We start from the raw sequence: 6,811 nt of genomic DNA, 5'->3' as shown, positions 1-6,811 counted from the left end.
AAAAAAACTCTTCACTTCAACAAGTTTGTCGAAAGATGTCTCTCCCCTTGTTAGTTCGACGAGCTCCGTATACTCCAGAAGAAGATGAAGCTATTTGTAGAAACTATGTTTTGTCACAAAAAAAACTTGCTTCAGCACATTATCCGGGTGTGAATTTCTGTGCGGTTATTCACGAGGGCTTCTACAGCGACACTCGTAATCCGAGTTGTCGTGCGATGTGCGACATAAACAATCGTTTTAAATCGATTAAGAAAGAAGTAGATGAATTTGTAGCTTTAACCATGCAAGTCAATCGTTTTAGACTCCGGAGTGAAACAAATGACGAGTTGGTAACAAGATCAAAATAGGAATGATGAAGATGGAAAAAAATGGTTTTTCGTTTCAAAAATCGTTACGAAATCCTTAAGGCGTTGAAAAATTTCAACCACTTCTTTGTTGTTCCACCTAATACTTCTCAGTGATGCTAATGTAATGCTTAATTTTAAATATATGTAATTTGACTTCAAAGAAAAGTCGTACTTTTAATTGATTAAAATTATAATTACATAAGTAGCAAAATTAGCAGTTACAATTTCTTTAACGCCGTCCATTGCTATCTTCTTGGCATGTAGTCCATTCTCCAAGACCCATGATGTCCCCACCCGCCAAAAAAATTACAAAATTTGAATAAGGAGAAGGAAATGCTTGAACACCACTAGGCGATTGGAAAGTACTCGGTCCTCCAAACGTATAACTTGTTTATTGTTGTGTTGGTGGTGTAACAGTGTAGTAAGGGTCATTTGGGTTGAAGGGAGAGAACAATGATGAAATGCGCCTAACATCTGGGTGACATACTTGAGGTTGATATACAAGCACAGTTTGTGGTGAAGTATTGTGGGTACTTGTGTTTCTCCCACAATTGTATCATTCTCGTGCCATAATCGGTTGCTCCTTGTAGAATCAGAAGACTATGAATGCCCATCAACATTTACAGTTGGATTCAATCCAAACATTGTGTCTGTCTAGAATTTCCGACACACATTCAAGTGTATAACCCCCATTTTCCAAGCCAGCCAATACATATCGCTAGGTTGTCTCTTCAACTCATCCTTACTGACATCCACATTTTATTAAGGATAATCACGTTCCATAGCTTGGGAAACAATGGGGATCGTGGTTGGCTCACCTTTTGAAGTAATACTTGGCATCTCCCAACGGATTTCGGGAGAATTTGACGAAGATGATGAAGAACTTGCACCCGTGTAAGTCATAAAGCATGGATCTTCTGGAGCAGGCTGCCTAGGAACGATGTTTGTATCAAGGCCAAAGCCGACAACCCTGAGAAATCAAACCCATATATGTGCATGTTGTGTGTACCAATTATAGGATTTGCAATCGACTTGTACTAGTTCACATACAACGCTTCATTAATATCCACCTTTGTATTTAGTTCATACCTCACCAACGACATCTGTCTCAACCGACCGAAATTTGATGCAGAAGTTTGCATCTGTCTTGGGGGGTTAGTTGCAATTGCAAACATCCCATGCAACTGGTACAACAGTCTTTCTCCCCGATACCAAACCCCTCATTCCATTTCTAGAGTGAAAGAACAACTCTTCGGAGAGAAATATCAAGAATAACTTGTACATTTTGATTTGAAAACTCATGAAAATTCTTGTAAGGGTGAACAACAACATTGTTGTGGCTCCGATTCATCTGTTGATACCTCTGAACAAAATTGGAAACCGATACGTCTCCACCAGTGTTCTTCTCCCGGATACTCGTACAGTACATGTACATGATTGGAATTTTATGGGTATTGTCTTTAAGAATTGGTTTACCAACACGGGAGTAAGTATACCACTAGTACCGCAAATTACTCCATAATTTAGTATATTAACTTAATCTATATTTGTTCATAAAAATCCTTTAAATTTAAAAATAATAATTTAGATATTTACCTCTATGATGCCTCAGAAACCAGTGAAGTTAGGTATACCTATGGATGCTTGATCAACTAATGATGGAGCAGCAACGACATTCGGCGAAGCAAACTCTGCTTCACCATTCTGAGTATAATCTATATTTGTGGGAGGCCTCAGTATAGGCTCATGTTTGCGATTTCTTTTTTTCCCTTAAACTGTTTACGAATTTTCTGACCAGATTGCTCATTTTGTAGAAAGATTTTGTTTTAGAAGAATGAAGAAGAAGAGAATAGAGTGGCTTGAGTGAGTGAAAAAGTTTCAAAATCGGGAATTTATAGGTTTCAAAGATGTAGCCGTTGAGAATAGAGCCGTTACATTTTTAACCGTTGGAGCTCATCGCGCGCCTGCAGATCCTGATCGGCCTCCCGAGGTTTTTGGTCGCCCACGCGTTTGATCACCCGTCGCGCACTGCTTTCCAATAATGCAAGCTTACGTTTTCCCATCCACCTGGCTCAACAAATGAAATTTTTTACTGATAGCCATAAGAATTTCCCTAACAATCCCAATTTACACTTAAAATTTCAAAGCCAAAAAAAAAAAAACACACCACTAGACATTTTTTTTCTTTTCATAATTTATATATCTCTTATATCAAGAAATATAGAAACACCATGTTAGATTTAGTCCAGTTATCACTATTCGGGCATCACTCCACTACGGAGGGAAGCATGATTTTAATTTTTGTAGAACATTTATAAGTAAATTAGAAATCCCTTTACCCAAATATATATCTTAATGACGATATTTCCTTTTTTAATTAAGTTAGTGTAATGATTAGTTGAATCATTAAGTTAAGTTAATTAGAATTAGTGTAAGACTAAGTAAATAAGTTGGTTTTAAGAAAAGAAAATTAAATTACCGAGAAGAAGAAAGATTAAATTACCTAGAGAGAAGAAAAACAATAAATGTTTTGGAAAACCTTTCTGGGCTAATTTGCGTTACCTGCTGGCGAAGATCATAATTTTCGTTATCTCCTCTATAGAGATAAAATTAGTGAAACCTTCCTTCATTACATTTTCCGTCCAAGACTGATTATATGAGTCAGCAGTTTTGTACAACTGGACATACACGCGGTGCTTAGCTGTCAAAAACACCATCATCTTCTCAATCCCCGTCTTCTTTTTATTTCTGAAAAAAATAAAAAAATACAATCACTTTCTTCCCAAACCATCAACAACGGCCATGGGAGATTAGGAGTTCAGTAAGGATTTGACGCCGAGAAGAGCTAATGCTTCTTTTATTTTCGTTTTTATATTCTTTCATCATATTTTTTTATCATCGTCTTTTTCTTTTATCTCCGTCGACGTTGGTCTTCATAAGAAAAGGAAAAAAATAAAAATCTGAACATGGGTTTTATTTAAACTCGAGTTTCCTACGAGTTGTGAGAAGATTCATACGGGTTTGGTGATGTTGATTTTGCAATAGCTTGGTTGAGTTCTCGATTGAAAAATCAGGGAGGAGAAATTGAGTTCGGGGCTGTGAAGATGTGGAAGAAATTAAGGATCAGAAGATGGATTTTACTGCAATTACAAATTGATATCTCCGGTGCCGTTGAAATTAGAACGTGGGTTTGATTTGAATCTGAAATCGCTAAAAAAATTGTTTGAACTGGTCATGATTGATGGAATTCTAGGGTTTGGATTGAAAGTTGAAGAGGGTAATTGAATGATGGGTTTGATTTGATTGTGAAATAAGAAGGTTGTTAAGACTCAGATGAGTTGAGTAGATTGGGTTTTATGTGGTTGGCGGCTAGAGTTCGAATGGGTAGAGTTTGTGGCTATGGAGGGGTCAAGAAGGTTGTTGATGGAGAGTAGAGATGGGTGTTGTTGTTTTCCAGTTGAGATGGAGCAATTGAGTCTGAAGTAGAAGGAGATGGTAACTAAAAAATGGCTATGACAGTAAAATGCAGAATGGGTTGGTTTGTGGCTCAGAATTGAGATTGTGGTCTGAGATTAATTCTTGGGTTACTATGGTGTCCCACTTATCAAGGTAAGATCAACCAATTTGAAATTTAGGGTTCATCTATGGTGTTCGTTGAAACCACTAGTTTCCGGTCATGGTTTTGATACAAACAGAAAATAGAAGGGTATTTTCGGAAACTCAAGGTCCACGTGTATATTTTAGTCCAGCTGTACAAAGCTGCTGACTCAGATAACCAGTTTTGGACAGAAAATGTAACAAGGGGAGGTTTCACTAATTCTATCTCTATAGGGGATGTAACGCAAATTATGATCTTCGTCAGGGGAGGAAACTCAAATTACCCCAATCTTTTTTTTACCAAACCTTTAAACTACTCAGGAATACTTCAAATTTAGTCTTTTGTTGCTTGGGTTAATCAAAATTCCTTGAAAATAAGAAATTTTATAGCTTGATCTGGGCTAGGTCAAACACGTTCAGCTACAAGATCTGGAGAACAGGTAGCCGAACATATTCACAAATGAATGTCGCTAATGTTCTTGAAGGCACAGGTAGGCGAACTTAGTTTTAATGGAGTTTTTGCTTTGTTCGGCTATCAGATTTCCAGGACATGCACACGAACTTTTATTATGGGGTATACAGAGTAATGTTTGGTTTAGTCGAGTCCACCGATTTGTAGCCTAACTTTTAGTTTAAAATAAGCGGAAAAACACGGGTTTGGTTAGGAGAAAAATTGCAACGTAAACGAACTCAATATATAGTTTTTCATAGTAAAGTTTGGTTAGGAGAAAAGATTGCGATATAACCGAACTTAATATATAGGTTGTCGTACAAAAGTTCGTTTAGCAAAAAAAGTAGCAGCGTAACTGAAATCAACATAGGTTTTCAGAGGAAAGTTCGGTCAGGAGAACAAAAAATTCGACTTGACCAAACTCAACATTTTTTTCTTATAGACTAAAGTTCGGTTAAGAGAATAAAAAATTTGACTTGACCGAACTCTACATTTTTTTTCTTATAGACTAAAGTTCGGTTAAGAGGAAAAAAATTCGATTGAAACGAACACAATAATATTCCTTGATTAAAGTTTCGAATTAAGTTTCAATTTTTTTTTTTGACTATCTTATACAATGAAAAGATTAAAAAAAAAAGGGGGTTGGTGTCCAGCTTGTTGCTAGGTTACCAACCAAATCTCGGTATGGACCATAATTCGTTGTTTCTTAAATAGTAACAAATAAAATGGAAAAAGAAATCTAAAATTTAATATAAAATAAAATTTTAAAATTAAAATTGATAAAATTAATCAAACAATAAAAATAAAAATAATAAAATAATAATTTAATTGAATAAAGGGAAAATTTAGTCATTTACTCTTACTACGACACCTCTTAACTCTTATCCCTAAACAGTGGCTGACCTGGTAACTTAATGGTCCTTAAGAAAAAACCATGGGACGTAAAAAAGTCGTTGTTTATATACAGCAAACATTGTCAAGGGATAAATACTTCTCGTCAGGAATCCCCTTCTTAACTCGTTCATTACTTGCTACCTCAGCAACGACACTCCTCCTCCCACGCGCTTTTACAAAGTTTTGTTCATGTCCACACCAGAGGTACAATAATCCCTAGGCGATGAGGGGGTTCCCAAATATGTAATTTTTTATACTAATTACACTGGGTATTTTATAATTTTCACCACCCAATCAATTTTTTTAACAATTTTTAAACAATTAAAAAATAAAATATTCTTTTTCTTGTAAAATTGGTTCATCAAATTAATTAAAAGGTTTGAGGCTTACACGAGATATATATATATAGTATAATATCGACAATTCTGCACGTAACATGATGTGAGTTGTATTATATATTATATATGATACATGTGATTCACATATATAAAAATATTCTTTTCATTAGATACTAGCATCAAATGATATTTATTAGAAAAAGTCGACTTATTTGTTATCAAATTTAAAATACTAGTTTATACAAAAAGAAAATTCCTTAAAAAAACATTATTCCTATGCAATAGTTTATATTTACATAATTTGATATATTTTACTTATGTAAATATTTTCAATGCAACAATAGAAGAACATATTTCTAAATCCCCATTTTTTTTTTGCCTAGTTACCTTTAATATTTTAGTACGACCTTAGTTATGTTTTTCTTTCGTTTGAGGTATCACAAAGTTATCTGCATGCCCACGTAATTATTTTTGTGAGTATCATTGCCTTACTTCCTTCTAATTCCATACAAAAAGAGTAACCCAAACGGTCTAAATACCACTTGAAAGGACGGGAAATGCAACCATGCGAACACATGATCAATTACTCGGTTTTATTTAATGAACGAATTTTAGATGCACCCTTGACTTCCAAAGTAAAAACGTCTTTGGTATTCCAGATACCCATCGAACTCGTGGAACCCATAGAGGTACTGGCCAAGTTCGCCTAAATTATGTTCCTAGGGTTCCCCGGGTTGGCCCAAGTTTCACTATATATACGAGTTTGTTAATATGATAATAACAAAATTTTGTAATAATATGATTTTATTGCTCAATTTATCTCAAATTTTCAAATAACTGAAGATTATTTATAATAATATAAACTTTTTTCGTATTGAATGATTAATGGGATAGATGTAACTTATATTTTCATTATTAGATTTGAAGATAATATCTAAGATTACTGTAAATAGATAATAATACAAATATAGTTTTCATAACTATACCGTAGTTCTTCGGGTTGGACGGGTTACATGGATTAGAAATATTTATGCCCATGCTTGCCCAAATTTAGCTCGGGTTCATAAAATTTATGCCCAAACTTGCCCAAAGTTTTGAAATACTTTACCATGTCCGTCCAACGTTCGGGCTGGGCATGCGTTGGGTTGGTTAACCCAACCCAAGTCCCACCTTTAGGTATTAGG

General features: G+C 35.0%; 1 long non-coding RNA gene across 1 annotated transcript; it reads right to left on the bottom strand.

Moving 5' to 3' along the window:
* Positions 1–504: 504 nt before the first annotated feature.
* Positions 505–4,244, bottom strand: LOC113355750. The gene is made up of 2 exons (XR_003362596.1): positions 2,910–4,244; positions 505–2,414 (listed from the first exon to the last, which is right to left on the bottom strand). It is a non-coding gene; the product is annotated as an uncharacterized LOC113355750 (long non-coding RNA).
* Between the last annotated feature and the right edge of the window lie 2,567 nt (positions 4,245–6,811).

The sequence above is a fragment of the Papaver somniferum genome, chromosome 3 (assembly GCF_003573695.1).
Source record: "Papaver somniferum cultivar HN1 chromosome 3, ASM357369v1, whole genome shotgun sequence".
In the NCBI taxonomy this organism is placed as follows: Eukaryota; Viridiplantae; Streptophyta; class Magnoliopsida; order Ranunculales; family Papaveraceae; genus Papaver; species Papaver somniferum.
Note: the sequence above shows the minus strand (reverse complement) of the source record. Positions and strands in the feature narration are given on the sequence as shown.